Raw genomic sequence first — 26,741 nt, 5'->3', positions numbered from 1 at the left:
GGGAGAAATACTTAGATTTCAGTCCGGAAAATGTGAGGCTGGCATTCAACTTGCCAATGATGCAAGGAGATCTTCATCTTTTCACAAGAAGGGTCAACTTTAATCAAAGGTTGGACCAAGTCCTCATGGTTAGAGTTCATCCAACGCTCTATCATTCCTACTAGCAACAGATCCGAAGTAACTGTGGATCAGGCTATCATGATCCATAGTATCATGATTGGAGAGGAAGTGGAAGTTCATGAGATCATACCTCTAGAACTGTACAAAGTGGCTGACAAGCCCTCCACTTTGGCAAGGTTAGCCTTCCCTTATCTCATCTGTCACCTATGCAATTTAGCCGGAATTGTCATAGAGGAAGACCTCCTCATTGAAGAGGACAAGCCCATCACTAAAAAGAGGATGGAGCAAACAAGAGAGCCCACTCATGGACCTCAACAAGTGTATGAGGAAGTTCCTCATCAAGAAATCCCTGAGATACCTCAAGGGATGTATTTTCCTCCACACAACTATTGGGAGCAACTCAAAACCTCTTTAGGGATTTGAGTTCCAATATGGAGCAACTAAGGATGGAACACCAAGAGCATTCCATCATCCTCCATGAAATTAGAGAGGACCAAAGAGCCATGAGGGAAGAGCAACAAAGGAAAGGAAGAGACATTGAGGAGCTCAAGCACTCCATAGGATCTTCAAGAGGAAGAACTAGCCGCCATCACTAAGGTGGACCCGTTTTTTAATTTCCTTGCTCTTATCTTTTTGTTTTTTCGATTTTTATGCTTTATGTTTTGACTATGTTTGTGTCTTTATTACATGATCATTAGTGTCTAGTGTCTATGCCTTGAAGCTATGAATGTCCCATAAATCCTTCACCTTTCTTAAATGAAAAATATTTCTAATTGCAAAAGAATAAGAAGTACATGAATTTTGAATTCTATATTGAAATTAGTTTAATTATTTTGATGTGGTGGCAACACTTTTTGTTTTCTGAATGAATGCTTGAACAATGCATATTTTTTATAGTAAAGTTTATGAATGTTAAAATTGTTGGCTCTTGAAAGATTAATAAAAAAAGAGAAATGTTATTGATAATTAGAAAAATTATAAAATTGATTCTTGAACCAAGAAAAAGCAGTGAAAAATACAAAGCTTGCGAAAAAAAGAGAAAAAATGGCAAAAAAATAAAGAAAAAAAAGAAAAAGAAAAAGCAAGCAGAAAAAGCCAATAGCTCTTTAAACCAAAAGGCAAGAGCAAAAAGCCAATAACCCTTTAAACTAAAAGGCAAGGGTAAAAAGGATCCAAGACTTTGAGCATTAATGGATAGGAGGGCCCAAAGGAATAAAATTCTGGCCTAAACAGCTAAATCAAGCTGTCCCTAACCATGTGCTTGGGTCATGAAGGTCCAAGTAAAAAGCTTGAGACTGAGTGGTTAAAGTCGTGATCCAAAGCAAAAGAGTGTGCTTAAGAACTCTGGGCACCTCTAACTGGGGACTCTAGCAAAGCTGAGTCACAATCTGGAAAGGTTCACCCAGTTATGTGTCTGTGGCATTTATGTATCCGATGGTAATACTGGAAAACAAGATACTTAGGGTCACGACCAAGACTCATAAATTAGCTGTGTTCAAGAATCAACTTACTGAACTAGGAGAATCAATAAACACTATCTGAATTCTGAGTTCCTATGGATGCCAATTATTCTGAACTTCAAAGGATAAAGTGAGATGCCAAAACTGCTCAGAAACAAAAAGCTACTAGCCCTGCTCATCTAATTGGGACTAAGGTTCATTGATATTTTGAGATTTATTGTATATTCTCTGCTTTTTATCCAATTTGGTTTTCAGTTGCTTGGGGACAAGCAACAATTTAAGTTTGGTGTGTGATGAGTAGATAATTTATACGCTTTTTGGCATTGTTTTTACATAGTTTTTAGTATGTTTTAGTTACTTTTTAGTATATTTTTATTAGTTTTTATGCAAAGTTCACAATTCTGGACTTTACTATGAGTTTGTGTGTTTTTCTGTGATTTCAGGTATTTTCTGGCTAAAATTGAGGGACCTGAGCAAAAATCTGAATCAGAGGCTGAGAAAGGATTGAAGATGTTGTTGGATCCTGACCACCCTGTACTCGAAGTGGATTTTTTGGAGCTACAAAAGCCTAATTGGCGCAAACTGGCATCCAAACGCCCACCAGAGACCCTTTTCTGGCGTAAAATGCCAGAACTGGCACTAAAGCTGGAGTTAAACGCCCAAACTGGCACCCAAGCTGGCGTTTAAACTCCAAGAAGAGCCTATGCACATGAAAGCTTCAATGCTCAGCCCAAACACATACCAAGTGGGCCCCGGATGTGGATTTCTGCACTATCTGCACTTAGTTATTCATTTTCTGTAAACCTAGTTTACTAGTTTAGTATAAATAGCACTCTTTACTATTGTATTCATATCTTTAGACTTATCTTTAGATCATTTTACACGTTTGGGAGAGGCTGGCCATTTGGCCATGCCTAGACCTTTTGTTCTTATGTATTTTCAACGGTGGAGTTTCTACACCTCATAGATTAAGGTGAGGAGCTCTGCTGTTCCTCATGAATTAATGCAAGTACTATTGTTTTTCCTTCAATTCACGCCTACTTCTTCTCCAAGATATACTCTTGTACTTAACTCAATCTAGACAATCACCCACTTTGAGTACTTGCTTAGCCAAGATCCGCGTGCCTGACAACCACAAAGCGATCTACATAATGTTAAACGTAGTCATTGGACGACAGCCGGAGTATAATCACTTGGGTCTCTAATCAATGATTCACATCGTATCTCCTGACAGTAGAACATCTGAATCTGAGATTAGAACCTTCGTGGTATAGGCTAGAAACAATTGGCAGCATTCTTGAGATCCAGAAAGTCTAAACCTTGTCTGTGGTTTTCCGAGTAGGATCTGGGAGGGGATGACTGTGACGAGCTTCAAACTCGCGATTGTTGGGCGTAATGACAGTGCGCAAAAGAATCAATGGATCTTATTCCGACACAAGTGAGAACCAACAACTGGTTAGCCATGCGGTAGCTGTGCCTGGTATTTTTCATCCCAGACGAGAAATCCGACAGTTGATTAGCCGTGCAGAAATCGTAGAGGACCATTTTCACTGAGAGGACGGATGGTAGCCATTGACAACGGTGATCCACCAACTTACAGCTTGCCATGGAAGGGAGGATGCATGATTGGATGAAGACAATAGGAAAGTAGAGGTTCAGAAGCAACAAAGCATCTCCAAATGCTTATCTGAAATTCCCACCAATAAATTACATAAGTATCTCTATGTTATTTTCCTTTGTATTTATCTTTTAATTATCAAATCCTTATAACCATTTGAATCTGCCTGACTGAGATTTACAAGATGACCATAGCTTGCTTCAAGCTGACAATCTCCATGGGATCGACCCTTACTCACGTAAGGTATTACTTGGATGACCCAGTGCACTTGCTGGTTAGTTGTGCGAAGTTGTGAAAAGTGTGATCACAATTTTGTGCACCAATGATACCTTTCTTGTTAGATTTTTGCACGGATTGAATGAATAATACACCACGGTCAGGTCCAACATAATGCTTATGAAACCCCCTCCCACCAATAGATACAGTTTTCTCGATGCTGTTACAACAAGAGAGACAAGCTTCCAGTTCAGATCTCATGAATTTCAACTTGCAAATCAATGCAATCAGCAATCAAAATAGTCACACCTCCTTTAGAGGTAGAGGTCATGGAAGAGATGGTAGATGTGGCAGAGGAAGAGGTTGTGGAGGAAGAAACACCCTCAGGCAATGCTCATTTGTGGCAGAGAGGGACATTTAGTGGACAATTGCTACCGAAAGCATGGCTTCCCTCCGCACCTCAAAGCCAATACAGCCCATAATGTCAACAACATCACTGTTAAGGTAATTGATGAGAAAGACAGTGACACTATTGATATCTACAAGAAAGAAAGTAGTATCTCCCAAGTCTCATTTACACAAGAACAAAAGCAAGCTCTACTAACACTGCTCCAACACCATGGAGCCACCACTTCTCATAATGTGAACAACCTTTCCACTGTCACAAACCCTACGTCCTCCGATGCAGGTAATTCTGTGATCATGTCCATAGTGTTGTCATAGAATAGTGAATCCTGGGTTATTGACACATGAGCCACGGTCCATGTTACACATACTTTTGTTGCATTTCATTCACATCAAACAATCAATCCTGTTAGAGTTAAGCTCCCAAACAAAAGCATTGTCACAACTTTGATTTCTGGCATAGTCAAAATTTCTAATACATTGTACCTCACTGATGTTCTTTACATTCTATCTTTTGCATTAATTCTGATTTCAGTCTCAAAATTAATAGAGTCAATTGATTGCCAATTTATTTTTAACAAATTTAGTTGTGAGATACAGAACTACCATACAATGAAGATGATTGGAGTAGCTAAACTCATTGAGGATTTGTATGCAATAAAATCAGATACCAAGAAATTGAACACTCACACAACTATGTCCATACAAACAGCAACAGCTTCACCAGTCACACACCACACTGATCAAGCACTTAAGCATATTAGACTAGGTCATATTCCATTTAATAAATTGCATTTCATGCAACAGTTGTATCCCACAGTTTTAAACTTCAAATTTAATAAAGATGCTGCTACTCTTTCTTGTGATTCGTGCCACTTGTCTAAGCATAAAAGAAAACCTTTTTCTCACAATTTCTCTAGAACTCAATATTTATTTGAACTCATTCATGTAGATATTTGGGGTCCTATCAATGTTATTTCCACCAAGAAAAACAAATATTTTTTAACAATAGTAGAAGATTATAGTAGATATACATAGATTTTTCCAATGAATTTGAAATCTAATGCAGCAGTTTTAATTCAACAATTTGTAAATTTTGTTCACACTCAATTTGAAAAAAAAAAAGTTAAATGCATCAGATCTAATAATGGAAAAGAATTTCAAATGCATGAATTTTACAAATCAAAGGAAATTATGCATCAATCCTCTTGTGTTGAAAATCCTCAACAGAATGGGATTGTTGAAAGAAAGCATCAACATTTGCTTCAAGTCACCAGAGCAATCTTGTATGAGTCTTGTGTTCCACATTGCTACTGGGACTTGGCAGCAGTATATGCCACTCAAATTGTCAACTAAATTTCCAGCAATTTACTAGACAACAAGAGCCCCTTGGAGATTCTTTATCACAAAACCACAATTTTTGAAAATTTCAAAGCGTTTGGGTGCCTTGCATACATTTCCACACTGTCAGCTCATGGGACTAAATTAGATGCTAGAGCCAAAAAGTGTGTATTTCTTGGTTTCAAAGAAGGCACAAAAGGTTTCTTATTGCTTGACATCACCAATAATAAATTGCTAGTATCTAGAGACGTTGTTTTCTATGAGAATATTTTCCCTTTTAAAGAAAGTAATACTGCAGCATCTCCTTTGGCATCATTAGATCCGACTCACAACAAATCTCATGCATCACTTAACTTTGATGACATATTCACATACACCCAAACCACTTTACCTCATATCTGGTGCACGAAATTGCAATAACACTTTTGCAATCCCGCACAACTAACCAGCAAGTGCACTGGGTCGTCCAAGTAATACCTTGCGTGAGCAAGGGTCGATCCCACGGAGATTGTCAGCTTGAAGCAAGCTATGGTTATCTTGTAAATCTTAGTCAGGATATCAGAAATTATCAGGATTGATTGTAAAAAGCAAAAGAACATGAAAAAGGTACTTGTTTTGCAGTAATGGAGAATAGGCTGAGGCTTTGGAGATGCTCCATCTTCCGAATCTCTGCTTTCCTACTGTCTTCTTCATCAAACACGCAAGGCTCCTTCCATGGCAAGCTGTATGTAGGGTTTCACCATTGTCAGTGGCTACCTCCCATCCTCTCAGTGAAAATACGTCCCTGATGCTCTGTCACAGCATAGGCTAATCATCTGTCGGTTCTCAATCAGGCCGGAATAGAATCCAGTGATTCTTTTGCGTCTGTCACTAACGCCCCGCCTTCAGGAGTTTGAAGCACGTCACAGTCATCCAGTCATTGAATCCTACTCAGAATACCACAGACAAGGTTTAGACCTTCCGGATTCTCTTGAATGCCGCCATCAGTTCTAGCTTATACCACGAAGATTCCGATTATAGAACCCAAGAGATATCTACTTAATCTAAAATAGAACGGAGGTGGTTGTCAGTCACACGTTCATAGTTGAGAATATGATGAGTGTCACGGATCATCACATTCATCCGGGTTAAGAGCAAGTGATATCTTAGAATGGAAGCAAGCATGATTGAATAAGAAACAGTAGTAATTGCATTAATCCATCAAGACACAGCAGAGCTCCTCACCCCCAACCATGGGGTTTAGAGGCTCATGCTGTGGAAGGTACACAATGAAACGTCTAAAATGTTATGAGGTCCTGAGGTCCAGATACAATGTCAAAAGGTTCTATTAATAGTAAACTAGTATCCTAAGGTTTACAGAAATGAGTAAATGACAGAAAAATCCACTTCCGGGCCCACTTGGTGTGTGCTTGGGCTGAGCAATGAAGCATTTTCGTGTAGAGACCTTTTCTGGAGTTAAACGCCAGCTTTCATGCCAGTTTGGGCGTTTAACTCCAAGTTTTATGCCAGTTCCGGCGTTTAACGCTGGAATTTCTGTAGGTGACTTTGAGCGCCGGTTTGGGCCATCAAATCTTGGGCAAAGTATGGACTATTATATATTGCTGGAAAGCCCAGGATGTCTACTTTCCAATGCCGTTGAGAGCGCGCCAATTGGGCTTCTGTAGCTCCAGAAAATCCACTTCGAGTGCAGGGAGGTCAGAATCCAACAGCATCTGTAGTCCTTTTCAGTCTCTGGATCAGATTTTTGCTCAGAACCTTCAATTTCAGTCAGAAAATACCTGAAATCACAGAAAAACACACAAACTCATAGTAAAGTCCAGAAAAGTGAATTTTAACTAAAAACTAATAAAAATATAATAAAAACTAACTAAAAGATACCAAAAACATACTAAAAATAATGCCAAAAAGCGTATAAATTATCCGCTCATCAATATCCCTACCACAATTTCTTTTAACCCTCCCATCCAATCACATGCAGTGTCATCACATAATAACAATAGTATTGCATCATCTCATCATGCTCACTCACAACAACCCCTTAGGAGATTCAAAAGAATAAAAAGAAAACCAACTCATCTAGAGAATTTTTATTGCATGCATACTTCCAAAGAGACAGCAACCACAACCAATTGTAGATATCCTATTTCTAACCATTTATAATATCATAATCTTTCAACTACACATAGAACTTTGTCTGTGAGTGTTGCATTATCCGTTGAGCCAAAACATTCTGAAGAAGCTGTGACAGAATCTTGTTGGAGGGATGCTATTTCAGCTGAGCTCGAAGCCTTGAATACAAATAAGACTTGGGCGATCACTCTTTTACCTCCAGGCAAGAAACCAATAGGTTGTAAATGGGTCTTCAAATTGAAATTGAAACCCGATGGCAGCATTAAGAGACATAAAGCGAGGCTCATAGTAAATGGGTACAATCAAAGACAAGGATTTGACTTCTTTGATACTTACAGCCCGGTTGCAAAAATGACTACACTAAGGATTCTCTTAGCCTTAGCAGTAGCAAAGGGTTGGTTGCTTCAGCAACTCGACGTTAATACGGCTTTCCTCCATGGTGATCTAGATGAACAAGTTTACATGAGTTTACCTCCGGGCCTCAATGTGGAGAAACCTGGCATAGTTTGCAAATTAACCAAGTCACTCTATGGCCTCAAACAGGCCAGTCGGCAATGGAATGTCAAGCTGACCTCTTTACTCTTGAGCTTAGGCTATTTACAGTCCAAACATGATTACTCCTTATTCACTGAATCAAACAATAGTGCTTTTACTGCTATTCTTGTTTATGTAGATGACCTAATCCTCACAGGAAATGACCAATTAGAGATCAACATCACCAAGCAACAATTGCATGCAGCATTCAAAATAAAAGATATTGGCAATTTAAAGTACTTCTTGGGTCTTGAGATAGCTAGATCAAGCACTGGTGTTGCGGTTCGCCAAAGAAAATATGTCTCAGACTTACTCACTGAATACAAAATGATCGAATGCAAGCCGCCACAACTCCAATGGATTATGCAACCAAACTGGCCAAGGATTCAGCACCAGCATTCTCAGACGTGTCGGTTTATAGACGCCTCATTGGCAGACTTGTCTACCTCATAACAACGCGGCCAGACATTTCGTTCGCAGTGGGAAAGTTAAGCCATTGTTTGGACTGCCCTACCACTGCCCAATATAGTTTAGCTCTCCGAATTCTCAAATACCTGAAGAATGCCCCCGTAGCAGGTCTCTTCTTCTCTGCCTCCTCAGACCTGCTCCCTTTCAGTTACTCAGATGCAGATTGGGCAGCATGTCCAGATAGTAAAAAATCAGTCTCTGGCTACTGCTTCTACATAGGCACTTCACTTATCTCATGGAAGAGCAAAAAACATTCTGGTGGAGTATAAAGCGCTAGCACTTGCAACATGTGAAGCTCGGTGGATCTCATTCATTCTGGCTGACCTGCATGTTCCAGTCACCAAATCCATCCCAATCTACTGTGATAGTCAGTTTGCAAGGTATATAGCTGCCAATCCAGTCTTTCATGAACGTGTCAAACATATTAAGGTAGATTGTCATGTGGTAAGAGAGAAAATAATTTCTGGGCTCATCAAGCTTTTGCCTATCACCAGCAAAGACCAAAATGTGGACATCCTCACAAAAGCACTTGCTCCACGACCCTTCAAATCAGGTTATGCTAAGTTGGGATTGCTCAACATTTGCGATCCCAACTTAAGGGAGAATGTATGATTTTTGTATGAACATAGTTTTTTTTCCTTTTCATTGTATGAGCCTCTGTATGTTTATATTTTTTTCTTGAGAAAGTTTATGTAAATCCCAAGTACATGTTTATATAACTCTCACTATAAGTTGCCAACTTTTTAGACTTGACAACTTAAGCGGGAATGTCACTTGGGTAATAAGCTAATACATATATAAAGAATGAGTACAGTAGTAATAGGTACATACATATACAAAGAGTGAGTACAACAGTAATACGCATATACTAGTGTAGTACTGATAGTTAGTTACAAGGTTAGTGTATATAATCAATTGTTAGTCACAAAGTCATTAGATTAGCTGAGTGAGAACTAAAATTGTTAGTTCCTTCAACTTCACCCTCTCTTCCTCTGATTTGTGGATCTTTCACATTCAGAACTTCAATTCAAGTTTATCTCTCTTTTTAATGTCTCCCAACTATGAATTTAACACCGCTCAGGGCCACTGAACCTTCGTGGATCAGCCTAGCACAGCCGCGATTCCATCCCTGTTTCACGTTCATCCTCCTCTCACTGGCCGAACTACCACCGCTAACCACCGTAGCCTCCACCATCGACGAGCCAAGGCGACCCAACCCTCTTCTCCTTTATCCGCGAGCCCAGAACCACCAACTCCTCCTCGCCGTCGTCCACCATCACCTTCGCATAGCCCTCCTTTCTTCTTCCCACCGTCGCCAGCGTTGCCGCCCCCGGCGTCACAACCAATACCACCAACCTTCCACACACGAGCTCCAACCCCCTTGCTCCATCGCCTCTCCCACTGCCTTGAAGGTCAGAATAGGGCGAAACCCCTGTTTCCATTTCGCTGCCTTTCTGCCGCGGCCAGTGCGCCGCCAGGACGGCGGTGTTGCTCCGGCCATTTGCTCACCATCATCAACCTTCCCCTTCCCTTCCTCTGTTCTAACTCTGTTCCCAAGTCTTCGTCTTTCCCCTATTTTATTTTGTTTAATTTATTACTGCTTGTAGTTAATTTTACTAATTTAGTTTAGTTAGTTTATGCATGCTTAGTTGATTAGGTGGTTAGAGAATTTGAATTGGTTAGTGGATTTAGGTTTGTTTTAATTATTGCTTCTGTTCGGACTGAATTGATCTTTTCTTGAAAGGTTGCCCTGGATGATGATGACTTTGATGAATTTCTGAATTTGAGTTATCACTACTATTGTAATTTTTTTTCCAATTTGAACTTAATCACTTGATTCGGGATGCTTAATTGTTTGAATTCATGTTGAATACTTGTGATTGGTTGTTAAATTCAAAGAAGAGAATGCTGCCTGAATCTATTATTTTTGTTCATTGTGCTATTTTGATGATGTATTTTAAGCCATTATTTTTGTCCATTCTTCAAAGAAAGAATGCTGTTTGTTGCTGGTTGGTTTGTTTAAATTGCTTATTGATGTTTTGTTACTATATGTTAGCTTATTTGCTTATTTCATATGAATTCACATGTGGTTTTTGTGTGTTTAGTTGTTAATACATTCATATGAAACTTGATTTGATTGGTTAAATTTGGAAAACAAGCCAATTTACTGTTGAAATGTTGCCGGATTTTTCCTAACATGAATTCATTAAGTGACATTGTCTTATTTGGTGCAACAAGACTCTATTTGACAGAATTCTATGTCAATAGAATCTTGGTTGCTAAACAATTTTAGAAATTTTATCAAGAACTTTCTTACAAATTTTGGTAAATTATTTAACTTCTTTACTTGTTCTGAATTGTGTGTTATTCATAAGCATTGAATAGCCTTAATTGATTTTTCAATTGACCATAAACTTGGATTTCTTTTAAATTGGAGCCTCTTTTGCATAAACTCACAAGATTAAAGGTTTTTAATCTATGTGGCTGATTTAATTCATTTTATCCATGCCTAAATCACCTTAAGTCACAGAGCATAAACTTTTCAATTCTTGTTTCAACTTGTGATTTCATGCTTCCTTATAATTTGGTGTTTCAATTTTCTTTATCTACCTTGTTCATCAAGGTTTTAACTTTGTCAATGCCAAATTATTTTAATTTATGCTAATTACTTGTGATTAATACTTATTTGATTATGTGCTCTATATATACATTTACATTACTTGTTTTGGCATCTTGAATTGCTGAGAAGTGAACATGAACTTCCTTGTTTTGGAATTTGTTGGAATTTTCAGAAATTAAGAGACGTTTTACTATGTACATAACTTTTGACTTTCTTTTCTTTTTCAACTAACTTTTTCTTTTTCTTCACATAACTTTTTTCTTTTTCTTCACATAACTTTTGACTTTCTTTTTTCCTTTTCAACTAACATTAATTTTTAACTATTTTCTTTTTCTTTGTGCATAGTAACAACGCTCCTTTCTTCTCTTTATCTTTGATAAACAAGCAAGTTAACTATCTTGGATTACTTGGATTGATTGGAAGTTACTTTTGTTTACTTTTAACTTGAATTTTAACTTGAATCTCATGCATGCTTCCATCCAAATTTATATTATCTATTCACTTCATATATATGCTATTTTGTGACTCAGTTCTCTACTTCTCAGCAACGCCATCATTGTTATAGCCCTTCCATTGCTTGATCCACCGGTTATCTGATGACATAGCCCGTTCGGAGCGTCGCTCCATACGACACTATGGGCACTTGAGGAGGATCAGGTGTATAATTAAACACTGAAACCTCTTAATGTTGACATGATGCTTAATTCTTATGATTGTAAAGGCTGTTTTCTGACTTCAGAGGGACTTAGTGTGAAGCTTTATCAGCCAAAGCTTAATTTTCCTCGTACTGGGTGCACGTGGGAGTAGTGGTTCTTAAAAGTTAATAGTTCGAGGATATTTTGTCATGGCTAAAAAACAAGATGTTTCGAATTATTTGGCTACTTTAGAAAGTTATTTAAGTAGTTTTAATTCTACAGAAAGTCTTTCTTTTGTTAGAAGTGATTCTTCTGATGAAGTTGAATCACCTAGAGATTTTAATTTAGTTTTTTCAATTCCTAGTATGAATTCGATTCCTCAAATCAAATTTCGACGTAATTTAGGTCCTACTTCTTTTTCCATTCCAAGGAATAATATTGTTAACCAGTCTTGTGTCGATGTATCTCAAAGGCTTTGTATTGAAAATGATTCGATTGATGATTTGGTTAATAATAAAGTTTGTTTTTCCTCAAATGAGCTAATAGACTTATCTTTCAATTGTATTTATGATTTGGAATCTTTAGATTTTGAAAAGTATATAGTTAATGATGATAATATTGAAAAAGGTTTTGAGTCTCAAGATCCTCTTAAAAAAATTAACTTGGGATCTAGTGATGATGTGAGACCCACTTATATTTGTAAAAATATTGATGAGTGATTTTGAGCAAAATTGACCAATCTTTTAGTTAAGTACAAAGATTGTTTTGCTTGAAATTATCATGAGATGCTTGGACTTGATTGTTCTTTAGTAGAACATCGATTAGCTTTAAAGCCATCTTCTCGGCCAGTAAAGTAAGCACTTCGACGTTTTGCACTTGAGATTAATCTTAAGATTAAAGAAGAAATCGAAAGATTGATTAAAGCAAAAAGTTTATTCGAATAGCTCGTTATGTTGATTGGGTGTCAAATATTGTACCAGTAATGAAAAAGAATGGAAAATTGTGAGTATGTATTAATTTTAGAGATCTAAATAATACTACTCCTAAAGATGAATATTTTATGCCTATTGCAGACATAGTCGATTCTGCAGCAGGCAATGACATTTTGAGTTTTATGGATGATTATTCTGGATATAACCAAATCTTTATAGCCAAAGATGATGTGTCAAAAACTACTTTTCGATGTCTTCGGACTTTAGAAACTCTTGAATGGGTGGTGATGCCTTTTGCTTTGAAAAATATTGGCGCGAAGGGTCAACGTGCCATGAATACTATTTTCCATGAGTTCATTGAAAAATTTATATATATCGATGATGTAATGGTTAAGTCAAACTCAATACACCAACATCTCAATCATTTATGTCAAGCATTTGACACAATGCGTAAAAAAGTTTAAAGATGAATCCTTTAAAATATGCATTCAGAGTATCTGCGAAAAAATTTTTAGGATTTGTAGTTCAAAAGAGAGGAATTGCCATTGATCAAAATAAAGCTAAAACAATCTTAGAACTACCTCCACCGACATCAAAGAAAGCGGTACAGTCTTTCTTGGGAAAGATTAATTTCCTTCAACATTTTATCTTTAATCTTTTTGGTCGAGCACGGGTTTTTTAATCTTTAGTCAAGCTTTAAGATGAGTCCCAATATGTATGGACAGTGGAACATCAAATGGCGGTTGATTCAATCAAAGATTATTTGTCCAAACCTTTCTCGATGCTACAGCCTTGATAGAAGTTTTCTGCACCTTCTACTTTTGTTGTCTCTATGTCTCTATTTTCCTTTCTGGAGCTTTTGGGGGAGGTGCTTCTAAAGTGCTAAGATGAGTCCTTATTGATTTCTTCATGACATCGTCCAAAGTACGATCATATCGAGAATAGTAGTTATTCCACCATTCGATGAAAAAATTGGTAACAAAGTCACTGTGAATGAAGGTAAGTAAAGAATAATGACTTTGATTTTTGTCGCTGAGATCGAGACATTTCATGACATCTTCTTTTGTTTTGAGAGTGACATGACAAAGAACTGGGTGCTTTCTTGGGAAAGAAGCTGGAATGGCTTGTGAAAAACTCATTTGTCTAGCCACATAGTGAGGGGCATGAAGGGTTACTTTGAATTGCTCTTTCTTGTATTGAGGGATGTCTATTGGAAAGATCTGAATTGCAAGAAAGTTGGACCAAGTCATGTTATTTGAAGTGTGGATGTCATCATCCGAAAATAGATGACGTTGAAACCAAGAAGGTCCACACCTTCGATCTGCAAAAGGGGTAAGTCTTAGGTTCTTGTTTCAAAAAACTTTGCATGAATGAAGTTTTAAAAATGCTTCCCAAAAAAGTTCCTCTGTTGAATTCCATTTTCAAAATTTGGTTATAGTGTGACTAGTCAGATTCCTTCGATATTTTATTTATCGGAGCTTGTGATTTTCCCTTGTTCATTTGCCCTAATTCATCATATAGATTGCCAAAGATTAATTTGGCCAAGTTAAATTTGTGTCCTACATGAAGTAAGGCAATTAAGGGGATGAATAATTTTTGCATCAAGACACTTCTTAAACAGAATACAATAGCATTTAACCAATAATAAAAAAATGCTACACACTTATCATCAATAACAGGAGTGTTTTCTTTCCCCATATTGAGCTTAATAAATTTTTTGTAAGATCTTTTTCGATGATTTTGTACTGCCGACTTGGTTTCATTTAAAATGTGGCAATAGAGTTGCCCATTGGTAGTCCAGTGATAGAAACTACATCAAAAAGTGTGGGGCCAACCAAACCACATGCACTACAAGAAACATCGTTAAAATCGACTGCCAAATCGACGACTAAGCCGTCGATAATATTAAAAATCGATGACAAAATAGACGACAGAGATGGTCGTTATTAATCTTGTCGATTTTTCAAAATTTTAATAAAATCGACAGGTTGGGGAGCCGTCGATAATAATTTATTAAAATCGACGGTCTTTCCGTCTATATTATGAGTATAAGAATTTCCCCTTCTTGCTAAAATCGACAACATTGCCGTCGATATTATTATATAAAATCGACGTCATTTTTGTCGATATTTAATTTAATAAAATTGACAATATTTTCGTCTGTAATATGATTTACCAGCTTAATAAAATCGACAACGCTGTCGTCGATATTATTATATAAAATCGACGTCCTTGCTATCGATATTTGATTTATTAAAATCGACATCCTTGCTGTCGATATTTGATTCATTAAAATCGACACAGTTGTCATCGATTTAATTTTTTAAGTACCGACAAATTCTTTGTCTATTTTAAATTTAAAAAGCGACAACACTATTGTCGATTTTAATAGCCATATTTTTTAAATTTTTTTCTATTTGAAAAATAGTAAACAATTAATGCAAATAAACTTTTAAATATAAAAATAAAATTTATACAGAATATTAGATAATAAGACAAATAAATATAAAAATAAAAATAAAATTTATATTAAATATTAGATAATGAGTTTACAAACTTATCAAAATATAAATAATCCTCTAACATAAAGATTTAAAACAAGATAAATAACTAAACTTAGACTTGTAATAAGTAACAATTGAGCTGAACAAAGTTGTGTTAACATAACGTCCTTGCTGCTGTTAGCCTCAACTCCGGTTGATTTATTTGCTTCAGAAGATCAGTAGAAGTAACACGTAACATAAAACTGTAATTAGTACACTCAAGCAGAAAATTTATATTTTTGATACATAATGTTGACAGTGAAAGTGTTAAATATAGCAGAACACCAAAATCTCGAGTAGTGTATAGGAGGAAAACGTGATACATGATGAGGTATCGATATGGAAAACCATGAATCAGGATTCATATTGCCGAATCGCTGATAAAATTTCAGCAATGCCTTCAAATTTTATCCTTTCTTTGAGAATCATCTTTAGCTAAATCAAGTGCTCGCTTTTCACATGTTGCACGCTTAGTAGCATCGGCAATGGATTCAAAATCCTCAACATGAGCTACACCAACTATTCTCCTGTGTATTAATGATCAATTGATCATTATGAAAGTGTTAGCCATGTCTCCTAAGAATTTTCATGTTGCTCAAATCGTAAATACAGGCCATTGCTTCAGAATCATACTATTCAACAAATATATATCTTATTGACCTCAACTAAACATCAGTGTAAATGATTATATACACATTAGAAAGTAGAGAGCAATTCCAACATTGTCACTGAATTTTATACCTAATATGTTTCCTCACACGAGCACTCTAGACTAGAGTCATGCAAAAGACACATTCTAATATTACCATTCCATATTTTTTTATAGGAAAAATGCAATTAGTAAACTATGTCCACTTAGCAACACTTAGTTTCAACTTCCAATAACCAGGAATTCATATCCACTTAGCAGCACTTAGTTTTAACTTCCAATAACCATCCCTATGATCTATGGTTTCCAGAAGAATTAAATGCTAAGTAGTGGGGAAAACAGTTCTGATATAACCGAGTGACCAAGAAAGAGAGGGAAATATAGCCAGACTCACATTGCATCTGAAGAGCAGAAGGGTCTGAACGACTTCCCAATGACCATATCTACAAGCTTGCATCAAAGCCGTCTTCAAATAACAAATCAAAGTGAGTCCAAAACATTAATTAGTAAACTATATCCTCAGTAAGTGCATTATAAACATGCTACAAAATAGAAGTGAGATCTAACAAAAAAATTTCAATGTCTCATATTATCATGCAGATATCTCTAGAATTTTTATCAGATCCATCTGCTAATCTGTCACTTACAACTATGCATACTCTTGTTATAAGTTCTCCAAAAAGGAATAGAATCATATCCTAAAACTGCAAAGCTGGACCAAAATGGAACAAAAAAGTTACAAATTTGCAATTCCAAATACAGAACAGAATCTCCAATTCTCAAAATTGAAACTAGAACAACACTTGCACCAATTGTAAACAACCATACAATTCAACTTCCTCAAATTAAAACCAATTACCGCAACAGAGCTTAAATCTAACCCAGAATCAACCTACCATTTAAAATGAAAAGAGAAAAAGAGAACAGCAAAAATGAAAGACTCTACCTGGCTGCAATAGTTCCTTAATTTCACATCAGCTCCATTCTCAAGTAACAAAGCCACAATCTAATGGAAACCCAAATCTAAGAACAAAAGAAGAAACTTTTTGAGGCATGAAAATCAGAAAAAGACAAAAAGGATATTGAGATGAGATTAAACATTTGGATTCATGAAATGAACCTCGTTATGGCCCTTGGAAGCTGCAAAATAAGTTTAATTAGACTTCGCAGACGAACCATCCAATACAGCACTTGGTTGGGGCAAATGCCATTCATACATGCCCTCAGAAGCTGAAGTGGACACAGCACGAGAATGCACACAAGGCCTAGGCAATCTAGAGAAGTCAGCAGATTGATACACATTCCAATATTTTTAGTTCTATAACAATGACTAAGACTGTAATAGAAACGACAATAGTTATTTCCTTTTCTTTTCTTTTTCTTTCTATTTTTATGGTGAAGCACTGGATTAAAAAAATAGTTGTTTAAGAATTTTATTTTAAGATTGAAAACTTCATCCAGTCTATATATAGAAATTTCAAAAGTTATATGTAGTTATAAAATTACAAAAAACTCAAAGTTATATTTAGAACTTGTCTCTGCAGTATTCCTTCTGCCAAAAGCTACTTGATTGATGCCATCTAGCTGCCTCTCTAGCTTCACAAGTCAAAATAGAACTTATTACTGTGATTGAAGAAAACTAGCATGGACTGACCTTGACAGGGACAACAACCTCATAGAGGAGTATAGCTTCTCTAGCTACACAATAAAATTCCAATGCAACTCTTGTAGATGACAGACAAACATCCTGAAAATTAATAATTTATTTATTAATGCAAAACTAATTGTAGGTCAACTAACTGAAAATATTTATATGAATGCAATTTAAGTAATCTTACACTAAAAGTCACACTCTAGGAGCAGATTTCTAGCCTTTGACATGATATTGGTTTTTTTCTTGTGTGCAAAGTGAACCTCAACATCATCAGCAAACTTGCTCAGTCTGCTATCATTGTCATCCGATGCGGAGATGAACTTAAGGTCTTTTAAAGAATATTCAAATTCTATTGTACATTTATATGAGATGATAAATTTAATTTATTTAAATAATATGTGCTGAGATACCACAGAGAAATTACCTTAACTTTGGAGCGCCAAACAGGTTCAGACTTGCCAAGGCTTGCAAGATGCTCAACACGTAATTGAATCTTCGAAAACAGAAAAAAAACAAACATGAAAACCAAGCTAATTAGAATGCAAGGCAATAATAATATTGAATAATTGAAAGAAGAAAAAATGCCACAGAGATTGGGGATTATAATAATACTTTAAGGAGGGAAGCATGGAGAGATGGATCTGGAAGGGATTGATTGAGAGATTGAAGATCCCCCATCAACTGTTTCAGCTCCACCTCCATTGTTTCTCGTTTTCGTCTTCTTCTTGTTTCTGGATTTCGGATCTGAATTCAAATTGAGATTGAAATGTGAATCCCAAACCCAGAATTGAAAAATCTTGAGCTGAACCCGCACCACTGCTCAGTGCCGCAGCTCCGTTAACTGTAGTGTTGGTGTAACTCGTAAGACCAATGGCGGGCTCGGCAGAGGAGTAGGAGAAGCTCTACTCTCAGGCGGAGGACGGCGGGTTTTCTTAGGAGTTGGAGAAGAAGAAGCTCTGCTCTCTGCCTCTCTCTGTGACCGTGACTCCATTCTGGTCTCTACTGTCGAGCCTTGGAGGAGAAGAAGAAGCGTCCTTTAGACTCTAATTCTCTGAAGATTTGGGGTTAAATTTTGGGAAAATGAGTGAAACGAGCAGGACGCGGGAAGTAAATGCGGGATTAGTTTTTTGTTGATAAAAATTGACGGCTATTTCGTCAATTTTAGTTAAAATAAAAATCAACATTCTATCCGTCTATTTTATATAATAAATCTATACCATTCATTCAATTTAAAAAAGAAATCTTTATCGTCTAAATATATCGATGACAAAAACTGTCGATATTTTACTTATTAAAACAGACAACAAGTTCGTCAATTTTATAGAAAAAAAAATTTCAACTCCTATTCTGTCGGTAATATGACGATAGTAGTAAGGTATTAAAAAAATTATTAAAATAATAGACGACATTGTCGTCGATTTTAATATTTTTTATTAATCATCTTTTTTCATTTTATCGACGGAAAGCCGTCAAAAAATATCGACGAAAAACTTAACCGTCGATTTTTGGCGTCGATAATTACACTGTTTCTTGTTGTGATGGAAGGTGAAAGTTGTTGGTAGTTCTGTTCCAAAAGCAGAGAACAGCACCAATCATCTAATGATGCGTGATGGGTGTGAAATGAGAGAGGCGAAGGAGATCATGAATACCTTATAATTTTCAGGTTTCACCTTTTACGGATTTGCCCCTTTGATACCAGGAGAGAAAGTTGGCATTTTTTAAGGAAATCTTAAGCTTATTTCAAAAAGGTTTTTTGCCGTCAATGAAGGGTGCTATGAAAAAGGTCCTATTTAATGAGCAAATCCTCCCATTCGGCACTAGAAAATGACGAGAAGTTTTTTCAGCATGTTCCAAAGAATGTATAGGGATAATGATGCAGTAAGTATCTTCTTCAACAGTGAAGTGAAAAAGAATTTTTTGTCATTTGTGGTGTTACCTGGATCCTCGATGATAATGTCTCCATTTCGAGATAAAATATCTAAGTCGAATTGTACAAAAGTATCAATCATGACCTTTTTGCCTTTATCTTTGGTTAATGAAATTTTTGGAGCTTTAGATGAGGCCATTTGATTATATTGAGATAAAATCAAAGAAGAAGGATGAGTTTGAAGATGGAACGATTATTGGATAATGAGGAGAAAAATGGAAGAATTAGAAGATCGAAAGTTAACGTTGTTAAGTGTTGTGAAGATGTTACCAAGTAGAATAAGAGAAAGTAAGTAGAGCTTTTTCCATTTTGTACTTTATTTTTCAAATTTAGAAGAGAGAAAAGCAATAATTAATGGGAGAACGTGTTGTAGTGGGCGTAATTATTGGATTTCTAGAGATATTAGCCGTTAATGAGCTTTGTGCGAATTAATTGATTAATTATGGCATTTAAAGGAAACTTTTAAGTAGGATTAAGCATTTTGTTTTCAAATTGACTTTGAAAAGACGCGTTAATCCTAAGGGGACAATTTGTTAGTGAAAAATAAAATAAATTTTGAGATATTGAGGTCAAGGCTCGATAAGTTCTTTTCAAAGGATAAAGGACTCGTCGAAAGGGATTTATCGATGAAAGAGATGGGGTCGATCAACAAATCTTATCGAAGATAATTGATGGTGGTTGTTAACATCATTCAAAGTGCGGGAACAGTTACTTAAAGATTAATGTACGTTGATAAGAGAATATCTTATACCCTTTTTATAGCATTTTCTTATTGTTTTTAGTTATATTTTATTAAGTCTTAGTATGTTTTAGTGCAAAATTCATCTTTTGGATGCTACTTTGAGTTTTTGTGTTTATCCTATGATTTTAAATGAATTTCTGGCGAATTTGACAGAATCTTGTTCAGAGACGAAGAAAGGATAGCAGATGTTGTCAATCCTAACCTCCGTGCATTCCAATGAGCATATCTTGAGTTATAGAGGTCCAATTAATGCGGTCTCAATAGAGTTGGAAAACTAACTTTCGGAGTTTTCCAGCAATATATAATAGTGTATACTTTTCTTCCAGAATGATTTCCAAAAACTGACATTGAAGATCCACATCTGGAGTTCAACGCCCAAAAAGGACCAGCCTCCAGCGTTGAACGTCCAAGACTGACGTTCAATGCCAGCCAGGGAGCAAAAGGCAGTGAACTCACCCCCCTAATGGGCGTTCAACGCCCACTTCCCAAGTTAGACGCCAAGCCTTGACTGAAGCAAACACCAAAATGGGCCCTAAAGTGGATTTTAGCACTCTTTAGCTTATTTAGTTTTAACTTTGTACTTTTTAAATTTAAATTAACATCTTTTAGGGTTAGCATCTCCTATTTAAAGAGGATATCACTAAGGTTCACACACACAGAGAGATTATATTTCAGATCTTAGTTTTTCTCTGTAAATCATGAGCAACGAAACCTCTTGGTTAAGGTTAGAAGTTCTGCTTATCTCTATGGATTAATATCATTACTATTCTATTTTAATATATGTTTGATTTAGTTCTAAGGTGTGTTTTCTTTCTTCATCCAAATGAGGCTGGGTATGTCCCTTTTTCTACATGAGTTCTTGTGATACTCGGAATAAGGTCACTTGAGCTATAGCTTGAAAACACTCCTCCTAAATCGAAATTATCTAGGCTGACTGGGATATGTGACATATAATCCCGTTAGTTATGGGTAATTGAGGTTTTTATGGCGCTAAACTAGTTTTTCTGAACTTCATCCCCTGATCCGAAAGATCTGACCTTGTCTGTGGCATTTTGAGTAGGATTGGAGGAGATTAATTCGCTAGGGAAATAGGTTTTAATCACTTATAGTTTGCCATAGAATGAATCATTCATTGTTAAAATAGTTTGTAAGAAATATTAATCTGGAAAGATAAATATCTCCAAAACCTTAATTGTTTCACATCATTGTTTCTACACCAATTCTTTACTACTTTCTTTATTATCTTGTTTTATGCGAATTCAACAACAGCAACTCTTTTTCTATTTGCCTGACTAAGTCCTGCAAGATAACTATTTCTTGTTCAATCCAACAATCCTCGTGGGATCGACCCTCACTTATCTGAGGTATTACTTGGACGACCTGGTGCACTTGCGGGTGAAGTTGTGCAAGTTTTAATTTCGTGCACCATACATGAGAAATGTATTTGAAATTTGATTAGTCGAAGAATCTTATAAATAGCTGAAGATTGGAAGAAACAAGAGTTGAAATCTCATTTCAGAAAATACTCTCGCACTCTCATATCCCCAGCGAATTCCTAAATTTGCTAAGAGCTTCCTTTTCTGTAAGGTTCCTTCCATAGTTTTTACATTTACCTTAAATTTCTTGTAATCTTTACTTTCTCACAAATTTACCTTTTCAGCAAGTTTGTTCTTTCTATTTTCCTTTAAGATTCTTTACTTTGTATTTGATTGCAAAGTCCTTCGATTTTATCGAAGGTAGTTTATTACTTTCTTTAAATTAAATGTTATCTCTTTTGTTTCCAGTCATTTTATTCCCAAAGTTATTTTTTATTTTCAGATTTTTCTTTGTTATTTTAACCAATTAAAAGAACATTTAAAGCATTTTCGAAAATTGGTACTCACAGGAGGAGTAGGTTTCACTCCCATATCGTTAGATATCGAACCACCCAAATTTGTTAAAAATCTATAAAACATTTTTTTAACAAAAGATTAGTTATTGTAAAGTTTCAACATATTTTGTAAGATACTATCAATTTATTTCAAAAATTCAATTATTTTGTAACAAAAAATTAATTTATCACAAAATTCAATATGATTTGTAATTAATTTTTTCATTGTCACAAAATTCAAGGATTTTTTGTAACTAAAAAGAAATTTCATTTTAAAATGTCAAAACTTTTAAGAGTGAAAAAAATTTGTTTATATAATTTTTACTTTGTTTCAAAAACTTTACTGGGTAATTTTACTTTGTTTCAAAAATTTAATTTTTCTAAAATAATTTTCTTTCGAAAGGTAAAAGTAATTGCATTTCATAGAAAGAAAATATAAAAAGTCCAAAGAGGGATAAATAAAGTAAAAAAAGTAGGGTTCTCCTATAAACAGTAACAAAGAAAACACAATCTCAATCAGAGAAAAAAAAAAGGGAATTGGGGCTAAAGGAACTTCGACTTTATCCTCTTCGAGCAAGGTCCTTGTGGAGCTTCACTGTTGCATTCAACACAGTTTGAGCTGATGATTTCCTCTCCTCAAAGATATCCTCATTTATTGCTTTTCGTATGTTCCAACACAAGATTGCAAAGAGCTCCATCTTGTGGACACGATCTCTTCCAGCTCTAGCCGCACCAAGCACAGACAACCACCAATCAGCAAAGGTTGTGCTCGCTTGGCTTCTAGAAATCAAGCTCAGAGGCAACATATTCCAAGCTTTTGCAGCAACCAACACCTTTGTAAATAGTGACAAGTGGATTCTTCTTTAGTTCTATATCGAGGATAGCTAGATGGGGTAGAGGAAAATCTTCTATGTAAGAGGCTTAGAATAGGTAATGTCTCATGCATGGATCTCCAAATAAAAATTTTAATTTTGTGTGGTACCTTCGAGCTCTATATACTTCTCCAAATCACAGGTCTTTGCATAAGAGGGGATATTGCTCAATAGGGGTATGAGTAAAGGCATGGGAAACCTTATATGTAGAGGAGAGACATCAAACTTTCCACTTTTATTGTCACTCTAGATTAATCTATCAACACATTTAGCATTCACAGAGACAACCAGTATTTAGGTAGCTATTTCAATGCTGAAGCATTGTTCAATCAAGCTCCTGTTCTATTTTCTATTCTCTACAAGTCTTTCACCCTCAACATATTTGTTGTTATGTTGTTACTAGGATTGATATTGGGGGGGATATGGAGAGAGAAGCCAAGGGTCTTGATAAATTTTAACTGATTTTTCATTTTAATACTCCATTGGATTTCTTTTTCTGCTATTTTTCTGTCTTCTAGCATACTCTATCATCCCCAAGAGGACAGATTCTCCTTGTCTACAGTTAGAGGTAAAACATAGAGAGAATATTTCTCTTGTAGTATCTGATATAGCAGAGAGTTCGGGTTCATCACTATTCTCCAAAATTGCTTACCCAACAGGGCCAAAGTTTGCGCTTTCAAGTCTTTAAAACCCAAACCACCCTCCTTCTTTATCCGTGTCCTATAATCCCAGTTAATTCAAGCCATTTTTCTTTCGGAACCATGCTGACCCGATTAGAATTTGGATAAGATACTGTGTAATATTAATGAAAAGAATGACGAAGAATGGTCAATGAAAAAAACTAAGAAAATTGATGTAATATTAGCCTTTTTCTTTACCTTTTTATGGACGTTAAGTTTTAGCTTTGTTTTCAAATAATATATATATATATATATATATATTATGTGCATTATGCAGGATGATATCAGCTTCATGATCAATGAATCCTATAAAATTAAAACTTCTATCACTCTAAATGAAGCATTTGTAGCTATGAGAGGTGAGAAAAGTAATGCAAGTTATGTCATAAAGGCTTAAAAATTAAATTAAAGATTCAAGCACAACTTGGAAAGGCAACACAAGATCGTGAGGAGATAAAGGCAATAGATGTCCTCAAAAAACATGAAGAGTAACATACACGGCAAAAGAAAGAGTTAGCTCAAGTAAAATCTCAACAAATTCTTGTGACACTACAAGAAAAATGCTGAGTACTGGATTTATCGGTGGAATAACGAAAATTATCTGCCAGTAACGTGTTTACCATCGGATTTTTCATTGAAATCAATCCAACGGTATAACCCTAGCTGGTAACTAATTACCATCATATTTTTTAATTCGCCGGTAGGTATCTTCACCGGTAATTTTGGCTCTCCACAATTTTCTTTCCCGCCTATTTACCGTCGGATACTGTCCCCTATAAATTCAACAAAAAATCCAATTTTTATTTATTTTTTTACTTAATAAGTGGTCAAATTCTTTTTTTATTATTTAAATATATTTTTTACACAATTAGTTGTCAAATTCTAAAGAATAGAAACCAAATATGGTAAATTAAATATCAAGTGTAAAAAAAATTAACAGTAAAAAAGGAAAATATACAGTAAAACAGTCTACAACAAAATTCTAATATCTAAAGATCCTGATAGTCGTCGTCATTATCCCCCTGGTCCTGCTAAGACGGTGGATCATGCGGTGATGTCGGTGCCCTTGTAATAGTACCGCTGCCACTGTCCCGCATCTACTGTTGGTACACCGTCATCTATTGCTCCATCCGCTGAAGTTGTTCCAGCTCCCGCTTACACTCCAGCCTGAGAAAATCTGTGTCTGATATGCATGTGAGAATCTCCTGATATTTCTCCTCAAATTGCTATAGTTGCTCTGCCTGTTGCTGTAGTTTTTCTTATTGCTCCAACACCTGCTACCTCAAATCGACACCGTCTTCGCGATTGATAGGTCGCCTGGTGGCAAAGACAGATGAATGTCTCAGTGGGAAAGTGCATATTTTTAGTGAAGAACGATGTAAATCCTGAAAAATTAATAAAAATGTTAGGGCCAACGGACTAAATTAATTATTTATTATTCAAAGAAATTATAAAATTAAATTTTATATTTTGAAGATGTAAAAATGTTTAAAATACGAATTTTAACACTAATTTTAAAGGTTTTAGCCCAAAATTGGGCCAACGAACTAAATCGGCCGAACCGAGCCCATATCGAGCCCAAGACCCAAATTATATAAGCCCTAACTATGAGCATTCAGTTCGTTTTCTTCAAAAGAAAAAGTGAGCGCTCATGGAAGAGAAGAAGAGAAAGAAGGTTTTGCGCACTTTCAATCTGGAGCTCCGATTGATAAGTCGTTTGTGACCACGCATTCGTCTCGGAGTCCTCTTCACTTCTACCCCAAAAAGTGGTAAGAAAATTCAAATTCTATGCCCAGTTCTCCCTTCTTTATATTTTCGCGAATTTGGATTTTGTATTGAGATATTTTGTGATCTTGATGGTTTAGGGGTACTTTGGGTTTTACCCCAATCATCAATGGATAAATTAAAGAAATCCTAACCCTTGTGAATTATTTAATTTAGCAAAAACCTAGTATTGACTATGATGCAATTATATGAAATTGTGTGATATTAGATGGAATTCATGTGAAATTGAAGTTAAAGTAGTGAAAAAAAAAAACAAAATTGTGGTGGATGTTAGCTGGTTGAGTTGATTTGAAGTCTTGGAGCTTGTGTGAAGAGGAGGGTTTTGAGGTGTTACGGGCTTAGAGAGAAATCGGCAAAGGTATGGTTTTAGTTTCTCGTAGTTAATATATAATATTGCATGAAAACTTAGGTTAGTGGCACTAAGATAGGTTGGAATTGTATGTATTGAGAGATTGAATATGTGTGTATAGTATGTGTGGTGGATTTGATTTGGAGGTTGAAATTGAGTATGTATAGGAAGTTGATAATGATGATGATGTGATATGAGTTTTGATGATGGTTTGTGATGTTTTGCTGCATAATGAGTATGATGATGAGTATGAGAAATCTTGGGATAGAGGCTGGGACCGGTAAGTTGTTAAATTAAGATTTGTGAGGTTGGTGTTGAATATAAATTATATGTTGGGTTCGATAGTGAAGTGGTTAGAATGGATGCAATTATTGTATATATGTATGTATGTGATAAAAATGATGTTGAATTGGTGATGAAGCATTTGTATTTTGAGTAACTAAGAGATTGATAACTAGTGGAATAGTGTTTGGAAGTCATGAGAATGTTTGGGATGGATTTGGTTGATTTTGGATTGAAAAGTTTGGAAAATTTTGAGTTTTTAGTAAAAGCATAATTTTTTACCAACTTCGGCGGGTCATAACTTGGTTTCCGGATCCCCAAACTTTATGAAATCTATTTTGAATGAAAATTGGGTCCGTGAAGTTTACAACATTTGAAGAACGAACGAACTATGATTTTTTACGAAAAAGTTAGGTGCTTTTGAAGTTTGGGTTTAAAACACAATTTTTGCAAAAAACCCGAATTTCAGGTATACGTGCATTCGCACAATATCGTGTGCACGCACAAACCAGAGCATTGGTGAGATTCTTGTGTACGTACGAGGGAGTGTGCGTATGCACACCCTGGGGATTTTGTAAGTTGTACGTACGCACAGTACCATGCGTATGCACGATGCCTTGTTTTACACTAAAGCCCTTTTTTAACTGTTTGACCTTCCCGGCAAGCTTATAACCCTCCGAAACCACCATTTTGTTAAAAATTCACAATTTTTGAACTATCAACCATTACTCCAATTTTTTCCCAAACATCTGAAAATTTTGTTTAAGATCCGATAGCTAGGTTTTAGGCTACGGAATAGGGGTAAGGGTATTGATGGAGCTAGTTTTGGTATCAAAGGAGATTTGAGATATGAATAATTGACTTGATGAGATATTATAAATGATGAATGAGACATGATAAGATGATGAT

At 35.8% G+C, this 26,741-nt stretch overlaps 1 long non-coding RNA gene across 2 annotated transcripts; it reads left to right on the top strand.

The window, feature by feature from the left end:
* The first annotated feature begins 9,173 nt into the window (after window positions 1-9,173).
* On the top strand, window positions 9,174-12,082 carry LOC130973208 (uncharacterized). 2 transcript variants are annotated; one of them, XR_009084059.1, is made up of 2 exons: window positions 9,174-9,704; window positions 11,443-12,082. It is a non-coding gene; the product is annotated as an uncharacterized LOC130973208 (long non-coding RNA). The 2 variants fall into 2 exon arrangements; XR_009084060.1 differs by lacking the exon at window positions 9,174-9,704 and adding an exon at window positions 9,711-9,849.
* The last annotated feature ends 14,659 nt before the right edge of the window (window positions 12,083-26,741 follow it).

Source organism: Arachis stenosperma, chromosome 4 (assembly GCF_014773155.1).
Source record: "Arachis stenosperma cultivar V10309 chromosome 4, arast.V10309.gnm1.PFL2, whole genome shotgun sequence".
In the NCBI taxonomy this organism is placed as follows: Eukaryota; Viridiplantae; Streptophyta; class Magnoliopsida; order Fabales; family Fabaceae; genus Arachis; species Arachis stenosperma.
The sequence above is the reverse complement of the archived record's forward strand: the minus strand, read 5'-3'. Positions and strand labels throughout refer to the sequence as shown.